The sequence below is a fragment of the Myotis daubentonii genome, chromosome X, assembly GCF_963259705.1.
Source record: "Myotis daubentonii chromosome X, mMyoDau2.1, whole genome shotgun sequence".
NCBI classification, from domain to species: domain Eukaryota; kingdom Metazoa; phylum Chordata; class Mammalia; order Chiroptera; family Vespertilionidae; genus Myotis; species Myotis daubentonii.
Genome location: NC_081861.1, coordinates 42,215,593 through 42,229,174, shown reverse-complemented (window position 1 = coordinate 42,229,174; position 13,582 = coordinate 42,215,593).

Here is a 13,582-nt window from a genome sequence, read left to right as displayed (position 1 = left end):
ATAAAAGCCATATATGACAGGCCCACAGCCGGCATCATACTCAATGGACAAAAACTAACACCATTTCCCCTAAGAACAGGAACAAGACAGGGATGCCCCCTCTCACCACTCCTGTTCAACATAGTACTGGAAGTGTTAGCCATTGCAATTAGGCAAGAAGAAGAAATAAAAGGCATCCAAATTGGAAAAGAGGAAGTAAAACTGTCCTTATTTGCAGACGACATGATATTACACATACAAAACCCTAGAGACTCCATCAAAAAGCTACTAGACTTAATACATGAATTTGGCAATGTAGCAGGATACAAAATTAACCCCAAGAAATCTGAGGCATTTCTATACACCAATAGTGAACTTTCAGAAAGAGAGATTATAAAAACAACCCCATTTACCATCACACCTAAAAAATTAAGATACCTAGGAATAAACTTAACTAAAGAGGTAAAAGACCTCTACTCAGAAATCTACAGGACGTTGAAAAAAGATATAGAGGAAGACATAAACAGATGGAAGAACATACCGTGTTCATGGATTGGTAGAAGCAACATCATTAAAATGTCCATGCTACCCAAAGAAATCTATAAATTCAACGCACTTCCCATTAAAATACCAACGGCATACTTCATAGATCTAGAACGAACTCTCCAAAAATTCATCTGGAATAAAAAAAGACCCCGAATAGCTGCAGCAATCCAGAAAAAGAACAAAGTAGGTGGGATCTCAATACCAGATATCAAGATGTATTACAAAGCCACTGTTCTCAAAACTGCCTGGTACTGGCACAAGAATAGGCATATAGATCAATGGAATAGAATAGAGAGCCCAGAAATCAGCCCGAACCAATATGCTCAATTAATATTTGACAAAGGAGGCAAGAGCATACAATGGAGCCAAGATAGTCTCTTCAATAAATGGTGTTGGGAAAATTGGACGGATATATGCAAGAAAATGAAACTAGACCACCAACTTACACCATACACAAAAATAAACTCAAAATGGATAAAGAACTTAAATGTATGACAGGAAACCATAAAAATTCTAGAAGAATCCAAAGGCAACAAAATCTCAGACATATGCCGAAGCAATTTCTTCACTGATACAGCTCCTAGGGCACTTGAAACTAAAGAAAAAATGGGACTACATCAAAATAAAAAGCTTCTGCACAGCAAAAGAAACCATCAACAAAACAATGAGAAAACCCACTGTGTGGGAAAACATATTTGCCAATGTCATATCTGATAAGGGCCTAATCTCCAACATTTATAGGGAACTCATACAACTTAACAAAAGGAAGATAAACAATCCAATCAAAAAATGGGCAAAGGACCTAAATAAACACCTTTCAAAAGAGGACATTCAGAAAGCCAAGAGACATATGAAAACATGCTCAAAGTCACTAATCATCCGAGAGATGCAAATCAAAACAACAATGAGGTACCATCTCACACCTGTCAGAATGGCTATCATCAACAAATCAACAAACGACAAGTGCTAGAGAGGATGTGGAGAAAAAGGAACACTTGTGCACTGCTGGTGGGAATGCAGACTGGTGCAGCCACTATGGAAGACAGTATGGAGTTTCCTCAAAAAACTGAAAATGGAACTCCCATTTGACCCTGTGATCCCACTTCTAGGAATATATCCCAAGAAACCAGAAACACCAATCAGAAAGGATATATGCACGCCTATGTTCATAGCAGCACAATTCACCATAGCTAAGATCTGGAAACAGCCTAAGTGCCCATCAGTAGATGAATGGATTAGAAAACAGTGGTACATCTACACGATGGAATACTTTGCTGCTGTAAAAAGGAAGGAACTCTTACCATTTGCATCGGCATGGATGGAACTGGAGAGCATTATGCTAAGTGAAATAAGCCAGTCAATGAAGGAAAAATATCACATGATCTCACTCATTCATGGATAATAGAGACCATTATAAACTTTTGAACAATAATAGATACAGAGGCAGAGCTGCCTCAAACAGATTGTCAAACTGCAGCGGGAAGGCCAGGGAGGGTTGGGGGGCAGGAGGGAGGGGGGTAAGAGATCAACCAAAGGGCTTGTATGCATGCATATAAGCATAACCAATGGACATAAGACACTGGGGGTTAGGGGAGGCTAGGGGACTGTCTAGGGTCAGGGGGGGGGAATGGTCACATATGTAATACTCTTTGTAATACTTTAAGCAATTAAAAAATTTTTTTAATTCAATTTATATTAAAAATAAAATAATCTCTCATAAAAAAAGAAAGAAAGAAAGAAAAGGAGGCATCACCAGAAAAGGAAGTAAAAAAAATGGTGGCTGAAAAGAATGGAAGACAAATTCAATAATGTCTTTAAGAACCAAGAGGAAATGAAGAAGAACCAAGAAGAAATGAAAAAAGACATCACTGCTATTAAGAACTCAATAGAAAGCATCAACAGTGGACTAGAAGAAGCAGAGGACCACATCAGTGAGCTAGAAGACAAGGTAGGAAAAAATACCCAAACATAGCAGCATCTAAAAAAAAAAAAAACTTAAAAAACAGGAGGAGAGCCTAAAGGAACTTTGGGACAACATGAAATGGAACAACATCCGCATAATAGGGGGGCCAGAAGGAGAGTAAACAGAGCAAGGAAAAGAAATCATATTTGAAGAAATAATGACAGAACACTTCCCTGATACAGGGAAGAAAAATCTCACACAAATCCAAGAAACTCACAGAGTTCCAAACAAAATGAACCCCAAAAGACCAATGCCAAGGCACATTATAAATAAACTAGTGGCCTGATGCACTAAATTCATGCAAGGGGCTCGGCCCTCACAGCCCCAGCTGCGTCGACCAGACTCCACAGCCCCTTGCAGCCTCAACTGGCCCTCACAGCCCTTCACAGTGTTGGTCAGCTCTTGCAGCCCTGCCTTCATCGAGATGGCCATCCAGAATGACATCTGGAAGGTGGTTCAGCTGTTTAGTCTAATTAACATATTAGCTCTTTATTATATAGGATAGGCAAACACCAATGACAAAGTAAGAATCTTAAAAGCAGCCAGAGAGAGACAGAAAGTTACCTACAAAGGATCCCCCATGAGACTAGCGACTGATTTCTCAACAGAAACACATCAGGCAAGATGGGAATGGAATGAAATATACAAAATCATGCAAAGGAAGAGTCTGAATCCAAGAATACTGTACCCAGCAAGGCTATCAATCAAAATTGATGGTGAAATTAGGATCTTCACAGACAAAAAAGGACTAAAGGAGTTTATTACCACCAAACCAGCAATGCAAGAAATGCTAAAGGGTCTGATGTAAAAAGAAAAAATAGGAAAAGAAGAAGGAACACAGGGGTAAAGAATAAAATGGCGACAAACAAGTATCTATCAATAATAACTTTAAATGTAAATGGATTAAATGCCCCAATCAATAGACATAGGGTAACTGAGTAGATAAGAAAACATGACCCAAAAATCTGCTGTCTACAGGAAACCCACCTCAGAAAAAAAGAAGCACACAGACTGATGGTGAAGGGATGGAAAAAGGTTTTACAGTCGAATGGATATGAAAAAAAAAAAAAGCTGGGGTAGGAATACTTATATCTGACAAATTAGTTCTCAAAGTGAAGGACATAAAAAGAGATAAGGAAGGCCACTTCATAATACTAAAGGGAGCAATCCAACAAGAAAATATAACTCTGGTAAACATGTATGCATCCAATACAGGAACACCCAAATACATTAAAAAAAAAAAAAAAAACTTCTGTAGGATATCAAGGGAGAGATTGATAGCAATACAGTCACAATAGGGGACTTTAATACCCCACTGTCACTATTGGACAATTCCTATAAACAAAAAATCAGCAAAGAAACATCAATCCTAAATGACACACTAGATCAGATGGAATTAATTGACATCTTCATATTTTTCACCCCAAAGCTACAGAATATACATTCTTCTCCAGTGCACATGGGACATTTTCAAAGATAGACCATATATTGGGTCACAGGCAAAGTCTCTTCAAATTCAAGAAGATAGAAATCATATCAAGCACCATCTCAGACCACAATGGCACAAAACCAGAAATCAACTACAATAAAAACAATTTTAAAAAAATCAAGCAACTGGAGGCTAAAGAGCATGCCATTAAACAATGACTGGGTTACCAGAGAGATCAAACAAGAAATAAAGAGCATCATGGCAACAAATGACAATGAAAATACAACAATCCAAAATCTATTGGACACAGTGAAAGCAGTCTTGAGAGGCAAGTTCATAGCTCTACAGGCCTGCCTCAAAAAAACAAGAAACAATGGTAATAAATTATCTAACCCTACAACTCAAACAGAAAGAGAGCAACAAGAAAAGCCCAGCATAAGCAAAAGGAATGAAATAATAATGATCAGAGCAGAGATAAACGACATAGGGAACAAAACAAAACAAAACAAAGATCAACAAAATCAAGAGATGGTTCTTTGAAAGGATAAACAAGATTGAGGAACCTCTAGCCAGGCTCACCAAGAAGAAAAGAGAGAGGACCCAAATTAACAAAATCACAAATGAAAGAGATAAAATAACAACAGACCCCACAGAAATACAAAGGATTGTTTAAAAATACTATGAACAACTCAATTCCAACAAACTGGACAACCTAGAGGAAATGGACATATTCGTAGAAAAATAAAACCTTCCAACTCTATCAGGAACAATCTGAAAATCTCAATAGGCCAATAACTATGGAAGAAATTGAAGCAGTAATCAAAAAGCTTCCAGCAAACAAAAGCCCGGGGCCAGACAGCTTCACAGGGTAGTTTTACCAAACATTCAAGGAAGAACTAAAGCCTATTCTCCTCAGACTATTCCAAAAAATTCAATGAGCTTCCAAGCTCATTCTATGAAGCCAGCATCACCTCAATACCAAAACCAGATAAAGACAACACAATCAAAGAGAATTACAGGCCAATATCCCTCATGAACATAGTTGCCAATATCCACAACAAATTCCTAGCTAATCAGATCCAACAAGATCATATACCATTACCAAGTAGGATTTATCACAGGGATGCAAGAATGGCACAATATCCGCAAATCAATAAATGTGATACATCACATAAACAAATTGAGAGATAAAACCCACATAGTCATATCAATTGATGCAGGAAAAGCATTTGACAAAATCCAACACCCATTTTTGATTAAAAAAAAATTCAGCAAGGTGGGAATAGAAGGATCATACCTCAACATAACAAAAGCCATATATGACAACCCACAGCCAACATCTTACTCAATTGGCAAAAACTAAAACCATTTCTCCTAAGAACAGGAAGAAGACAGGGATGCCCACTTTCACCACTCTCACCACTATGTTCGACATAGTACTGGAAGTATTAGCCATTGTGATTAGACAAGAAGAAGAAACAAAAGGCATCCAAATTGGAAAAGAAGAAGTAAAACAGTCATTATTCGCAGATGACATGATATTGTACATAAAAAACCCTAAAGACTCCATCAAAAAACTATTAGACTTAACAAAGGAATTCGGAAATGTAGCAGGATACAAAATTAATGCCAAGAAATCTATGGCATTTCTATACACCAATAGTGAACTTCCGAAAGAGAGATGAAAAAAGTTATCCCATTTACCATTACACCAAAAAAATTAAGATAACTATGAATACACTTAACTAAAGAGATAAAAGACCTCTACTCAGAAAACTACAAGTCGTTGAAAAAAAAGAGATAGACTAAGACAGAAGCAGATGGAACAACATACCATGTTCATGGGTTGGTAGAATCAAAATCATTAAAATGACTATACTACCAAAAGCAATCTATAAATTCAACGCACTTCCCATTAAAATACCAATGGCATACTTCACAGACCTAGAAGGAACTCTCCAAAAATTTATCTGGAAGAAAAAAAGACCCCGAAGAGCTGCAGTGATCCTGAGAAAGAAGAACAAAATAGGTGGGATCTCAATATCAGATATTAAGCTGTATTATAAAGCCACTGTTCTCAAAACTGCCTGGCACTGGTACAAGAACAGACATATAGATAAATGGAATAGAATAGAGAACCATAAAGTCGACCTGAGCCAATATGCTAAACTAATATTTGACAAAGGAGGCAAGAACATATATTGAACTCAAGACAGACTCTTCAATAAATGGTGTTGGGAAAATTGGACAGATATATGGTAAAAAATGAAACAAGACCACCAACTTACATCATACACAAAAATAAACTCAAAATGGACAAAGGACTTAAACATGAGACGGGAACCCATTAAAATACTAGAGGAATCCAAAGGCAACAAAATCTCAGACATATGCCAAATCAATTTCTTCAACGATACAACTCCAACAGCATTGGAAACTAAAGAGAAAATAAACAAATGGGACTACATCAAAATAAAAAGCTTCTGTACAGGAAAAGAAACCATCAACAAAACAACAAGAATGCCCACTGCATGGGAGAACACATTTGCCAATGTTATCACCAATAAGGGTTTAATCTCCAACATTTATAGGGAACTCATACAACTTAACAAGAGGAAGATAAACAATCCAATCAAAAAATGGGCAAAAGACCTAAATAGAAACTTTTAAAAACAGGACATTTAGAACGCCAAGAGACATATGAAAACATGTTCAAAGTCACTAATCATCTGAGAGATGTGAATCAAAACAACAATGAGGTATCAGCTCACACCTATCAGAATGGCTATCCTCAACAAATCAACAAAGGACAAGTGCTGGAGAGGAAGTGGAGAAAAAGGAACACTCGTGCACTGCTGGTGAGAATGCAGACTGGTGCAGCCACTATGGAAGACAGAATGGAGTTTCCTCAAAAAGTTAAAAATGGAACTCCCATTTGACTCAGTGATCCCACTTCTATGAATATATCCCAATAAAATAGAAACACCAATTAGAAAGGATATATGCACCCCTATGTTCATAGCAGCACAATTCGCCATAGCTAAGATTTGGAAACAGGCTAAGTGCCCATCAGCAGATGAATGGATTAGAAAACAGTGGTACATCTACACGATGGAATACTATGCTGCTGTAAAAAAGAAGGAATTCTTACCTTTGCAACAGCATGGATGGAACTGGAGAGCATTATGCTAAGTGAAATAAGCCAGTCAATGAAAGAAAAATACCACATGATTTCACTCATTTATGGATAATAAACACCATTATAAACTTTTGAACAATAATAGATACAGAGGCAGAGCAGCATCAAACAGACTATCAAACTACAGTGGGAAGGTTGGTGAAGGTAGAGGGTGCGTGGTAAGAGATCAACCAAAAAACTTGTATGCATGCATACAAGCATAACCAATGGACACTAGACACTGGTGGGTAGGAGAGGCTGGGGGAAGGTCAAGGGGAAAAAAAGAAGACATATGTACTATTCTTTGTAATATTTTAAGCAATTAAAAAAATCTACAAATCAATAAATATGATACATCACATAAACAAACTCAGGGACAAAAACCACATAATCATATCAATCGATTCAGAAAAAACATTTGACCAAATTCAACACCCTTTCTTGATAAAAATTCTTAGCAAAGTGGGAATAGAGGGATCATACCTCAAGATAATTTAAGCCCTATATGACAAACCTACAGCCAACATCATACTCAATGGGCAAAAACTAAATCCATTTGCCCTAAGAACAGGAGCAAGACAAGAATGCCCACTTTCACCACTCCTGTTCAACACATTACTAGAAGTACTAGCCATAGCAATCAGACAAAAAGAAAAACTAAAAGGCGTCCAAATTGGAAAAGAAGAAGCAAAACATTCCTTATTTTCATACAACATGATATTATACATAGATAACTCCAAAGACTTCATCAAAAAACTATTAGACGCCCTAACAGGTTTGGCTCAGTGGATAGAGCATTGGCCTGTGGACTCAAGGGTCCCAGGTTTAATTCCGGTCAAGGGCATGTACCTTGGTTGCGGGCACATCCCCAGTAGGGAGTGTGCAGAAGGCAGCTGATCAATGTTTCCAACTCTCTATCCTTCTCCCTTCCTCTCTGTAAAAAAACCAATAAAATATATTTTAGAAAAAAAAAACTATTAGACCTAATAAATGTATTTGGCAATGTAGCAGGATATAAAATTAACACCCAGAAATCTGTGGCCTTTTTATATACCAATAATGAACTCACAGAAAGAGAAATTAAAAGAAAATCCGATTTACCATTGCACCAAAATAATTAAGATACCTAGGAGTAGACTTAACTAAGGACATAAAAGACCTATACTCTGAAAATTACAGGACATTGAAAAAAGAGATAGAAGAAGACATAAACAAATAGAAGTACATACCATGTTTATGGATTGGTATAATCAACATCATTAAAATGTCCATACTACCTAAAGCAATCTATAGATTCAATGCAATACCTATTAAAATACCAATGTAATATTTCAAACACATAGAACAAACTCTCCAAAAATTCATCCTGAATTTAAAAAGACCCCGAATATCCACAGCTATCCTGAGAAAGAAGAACAAAGTTTGAGGGATCACAATGCCAGACATCAAACTATATTACCAAGCCACGGTTCTCAAAACTGCCTGGTACAGGCACAAGAACAGACATTTTGACCAATGGAACAGAATAGAGAACCCAGAAATTGGCCCAAGCCATTATACTCAATTTATATTCAACAAAGGAGGCAAGAACATACAATTGAGTCAAAACAGTTTCTTTAATAAACAGTGCTGAGAAATTTGGTCAGATACATGCAAAAAAATGAAACTAGATCACCAACTTACACCATACACAAAAACAAACTCAAAATGGCTAAAGGACTTGAATGTAAGGCAGGAAACCATAAAAATCCTACAAGTCTACATAGGCAGCAAAATTGCAGACATATGTCATAGCAATATCTTTACAAACACAAATCCTAGGGTAAGAGAGACTAAGGAGAAAATAAACAAATGGGACTACATCAAAATAAAATGCTTCTCCACAGCAAAAGAAACCATCAATAAACAAAAAGAAAGCCCACTGCATGGGAGAACATATTTGCCAATGTTATCTCTGATTGGGGTTTAATCTCCAACATTTACAGGGAACTCACAACTTAACAAAAGGAAAATAAACAATCCAATTAAAAAATGGGCAAAGGACTTAAATAGAATCTTTTCGAAAGAGGACATTCAGAAAGCCAAGAGACACATGAAAACATGCTCAAAGTCACTAATCATCTGAGAGATGCAAATCAAAATGACAATGAGGTGCCACCTCACACCTGTCAAAATGGCTATCATCAACAAAGGACAAGTGCTGGAGAGGATGCGGAGAAAAAGGAACCCTCCTTCACTGCTGGTGGGAATGCAGACTGGTGCAACCATTGTGGAAAACAGTATAGCTTTTCCTTAAAAATTTGAAAATGGAACTGCCATTTGACCCAATAATACCACTTCTAGGAATATATCCCAAGAAAACAGAAACACCAATCAGAAAGGATATATGCATCCCTATATTCATAGAAGCACAATTTACAATAGCCAAGATTTGGAAACAGCCTAAATGCCCATCAACAGATGAGTGGATTAGAAAACTGTGGTACATCTACACAATGGAATACTATGCTTCTATAAAAAAGAAGGAATTCTTACCATTTGCAGCAGCATGGATGGAACTAGAGAGCATTATTCCAAATGAAATAAGCCAGGAAGTGAAAGTAAAACACCACATGATCTCAGTCATTTATGGATAATAAAGAACATTATAACCTGATGGACAAAAAGATAGATGCAGAGGCAGAGAAGCATGGAACAGACTGTCAAATTACAGTTGGAAGGCTGGTGTGTGTTAGGGGCAGGGAGGTAAGAGATCAACCAAAGGACTTGTATGCATTCATATAAGCATAACCAATGGACATAAGACACTGGACGGGTGGAGTTAGGGCATGTGCCAGGGGGTAGGGGATGCTGGGGGAAGGTCAATGGGGGGAAAAAAGGAGACATATGTACTACTATCTGTAATACTTTAAACAATAAAATAAAATTTAAATAAATAAATAAATAAATAAATAAATAAATAAATAAAGGATTGAGCTCTAATATCATGGGATGTGACAAGGAAATATGGAAAAATAATGTAGGAAGTTTTCAATCTAAAATTAGTTAGGTCTTAAAAGAAGTTTATTTGCATTTTCAGGTCACTAAGAAAAAGGGAAATTTTCTAGAAAATGAAATAACCAGATAAACCACACATATCAACCAAGGATTATTATCAAGCTTATATAAAGAAATTATCATTATAAAATGCAAGCTGCCCATAGAAAATGGGCAAAGGATATTAACAGATAATTTACAAATTTATAAAATGGTCCACAAACATTTGAAAAGTTGCTAAAGGTCACTAAACAGGGAATTTCAAATTAAAATTAGAAAGAGATGTCCTATCAACCAACAAACTCACTAAAAAATTTAAGTTTGACTTTGGCAAATGTTTGCAAAAATACGGAGCACTGGTGAAAGAGTATGATTTTTTTAAAAATTGTTTTATTGCTTAAAGTATTACAAAGAGTATTATACATGTCTCCTTTTTTTTTTCTTCCCTTGACCCTCCCCTAGTCTCCCATACCCCCAAGTGTCTTGTGTCCATTGGTTGTGCTGGTATGCATGCATACAAGTCCTTTGGTTGATCTCTTACCACCTCCTCCCACCCCCCAACCCTCCCTAGCCTTCCCACTGTAGTTTGACAGTCTGTTCAATGTTGCTCTGCCTCTGTATCTATTTTTGCTCATCAGTTTATAATGGCCTTAATTATCAATAAATGAGTGAGGTCATGTGGTATTTTTCTTTCATTGACTGGCTTATTTCACTTAGCATAATGCTCTCCAGTTCCATCCATGCTGTCCCAAATGGTAAGAATTCCTTCTTTTTTACAGCAGCATAGTATTCCATCATGTAGATGTACCACAGTTTTCTAATCCATTCATCTGCTGATGGGCACTTAGGCTGTTTCCATATCTTAGCTATGGTGAATTGTGCTGCTATGAAAATAGGGGTGCATATATTTTTTCTGATTGGTGTTTCTGATTTCTTGGGATATATTCATAGAAGTGGGATCACTGGGTCAAATGGGAGTTCCATTTTTAACTTTTTGAGGAAACTCCATTCTGTCTTCCATAGTGGCTGCACCAGTCTGCATTCTCACCAGCAGTGCACAAGTGTTCCTTTTTCTCCACTTCCTCTCCAGCACTTGTCATTTGTTGATTTGTTGATGATAGCCATTCTGACAGGTGTGAGATGGCACCTCATTGTTATTTTGATTTGCATTTCTCGGATGATTAGTGACTTTGAGCATGTTTTCATATGTCTCTTGGCTTTCTGAATGTTCTCTTTTGAAAAGTGTCTATTTAGGTCCTTTGTCCATTTTTTTATTGGATTGTTTATCTCCCTTTTGTTAAGTTGTATGAGTTCCCTATAAATGTTGGAGATTAAACCCTTATTGGTGATAACATTGGCAAATGTGTTCTCCCATGCAGTGGGCTTTCTTGTTTTGTTGATAGTTTATTTTGCTGTGCAGAAGCTGTTTATTTTGATGTAGTCCCATTTGTTTATTTTCTCTTTAGTTTCCAATGCTGTTGGAGTTGTATCGTTGAAGAAATTGATTTGGCATATGTCTGAGATTTTGTTGCCTTTGGATTCCTCTAGTATTTTTATGGTTTCCCACCTTACATTTAAGTCCTTTATCCATTTTGAGTTTATTTTTGTGTGTGGTGTAAGTTGGTGGTCTAGTTTCATTTTTTTGCATCTATCTGTCCAATTTTCCAAACACCATTTATTGAAGAGACTGTCTTCAATTGTATGTTCTTGCCTCCTTTTTCAAATATTAATTGAGCATATTGGTTCAGGTCAATTTCTGGGCTCTCTATTCTATGCCATTCATCTTTATGTCTGTTCTTGTGCCAGTACCAGGCAGTTTTGAGAACAGTGGCTTTGTAATACAGCTTGATAGCTGGTATTGAGATCCCACCTACTTTGTTCTTCTTTCTCAGGATCACTGCAGCTATTCGGGGTCTTTTTTTCTTCCAAATGAATTTTTGGATAGTTCATTCTAGATCTGTGAAATATGCCATTGTTATTGTAATTGGAAGTGCATTGAATTTATAGATTGTTTTGGGTAGTATGGACATTTTAATGATGTTGATTCTACCAATCCAAGAACATGGTATGTTCTCCCATCTGTTTATGTCTTCCTCTATCTCTTTTTTAAACGTCCTGTAGTTTCCTGAGTAGAGGTCTTTTACCTCTTTAGTTAAGTTTATTCCTAGGTATCTTAATTTTTTTGGTGCGATGGTAAATGGGATTGCTCTTTTAGTTTCTCTTTCTGTAAGTTCACTATTGTTGTATAGAAATGCCATAGATTTCTTGGCATTAATTTTGTATCCTGCTACATTGCCAAATTCATTTATTAAGTCTAATAGTTTTTTGATGGAATCTTTAGGTTTTTTTATGTATAATATCATGTCATCTGTGAATAAGGACAGTTTTGCTTCTTTTTTTTCCAATTTGGATGCCTTTTATTTCTGTTTCTTGTCTAATTGCAATGGCTAATACTTCCAGTACTATGTCAAACATGAGTGGTGAGAGTGGGCATCCCTGTCTTGTTCCTGTTCTTAAGGGAAATGGTTTTAGTTTTTGCCCATTGAGTATAATGTTGGCTGTGGGTTTGTCATATATGGCCTTTATCATGTTGAGATATGCTCCCTCTATTCCCACTTTGCTGAGAGTTTTTATCAAAAATGCTTGTTGAGTTTTGTTGAAGTCTTTTTGTGCATCTATTGATGTGATCATGTGATTTTTGTTTTTCAATTTGTTTATGTGATGTATCACATTTATTGGTATAAATATTGTACCAATCTTGCATCCCTGGAATAAACCCCACTTGATCATAGGGTATGATCTGTTTACTATATTGCTGGTTTCGGTTTGCTAATATTTTGTTGAGGATTTTAGCATCTATGTTCATCAGGGATATTGGCCTGTAATTCTCTTTCTTTGTAGTGCCTTTATCTTTGTTCAGAATTAGGATAATGATGGCCTCATAATAAGAGTTTGGAAGTGTTCCTTCCTTTTGGATTTTTTTTGGAACAGTTTGAGGAGTACAGGTGTGAGTTCTTTGAATGTTTGCTAAAACTCCCCTGTAAAACCATCTGGACATAGGCTTTTGTTTGCTGGGAGTTTTTTCATTACTGCTTCTATTTCATCAGTTGTTATTTGCCTATTCAGGTTTTCTGATTCCTCTTGATTCAGTTTTGGGAGATTTATATTTCTAGGAACTTGTCCATTTCATCCACATTGTCCAGCTTTTTGGCATACAGTTGTTCATAGTATTTTCTTACAAACCTTTGTATTTCTGGGGTGTCATTGGTTACTTCTCCACTTTCAAATAACCAGCTCTTGGTTTCATTGATTTTTTTGTATTTTTTTTTAGTCTCTATGTTATTTATTTCTGCTCTAATCTTTATAATTTCCTTCCTTCTACTTACTCTGGGCTTTTCTTATTGTTCTATTTCTGGTTCTTTAAGTTATAGGATTAAATAGTTTATTGTTG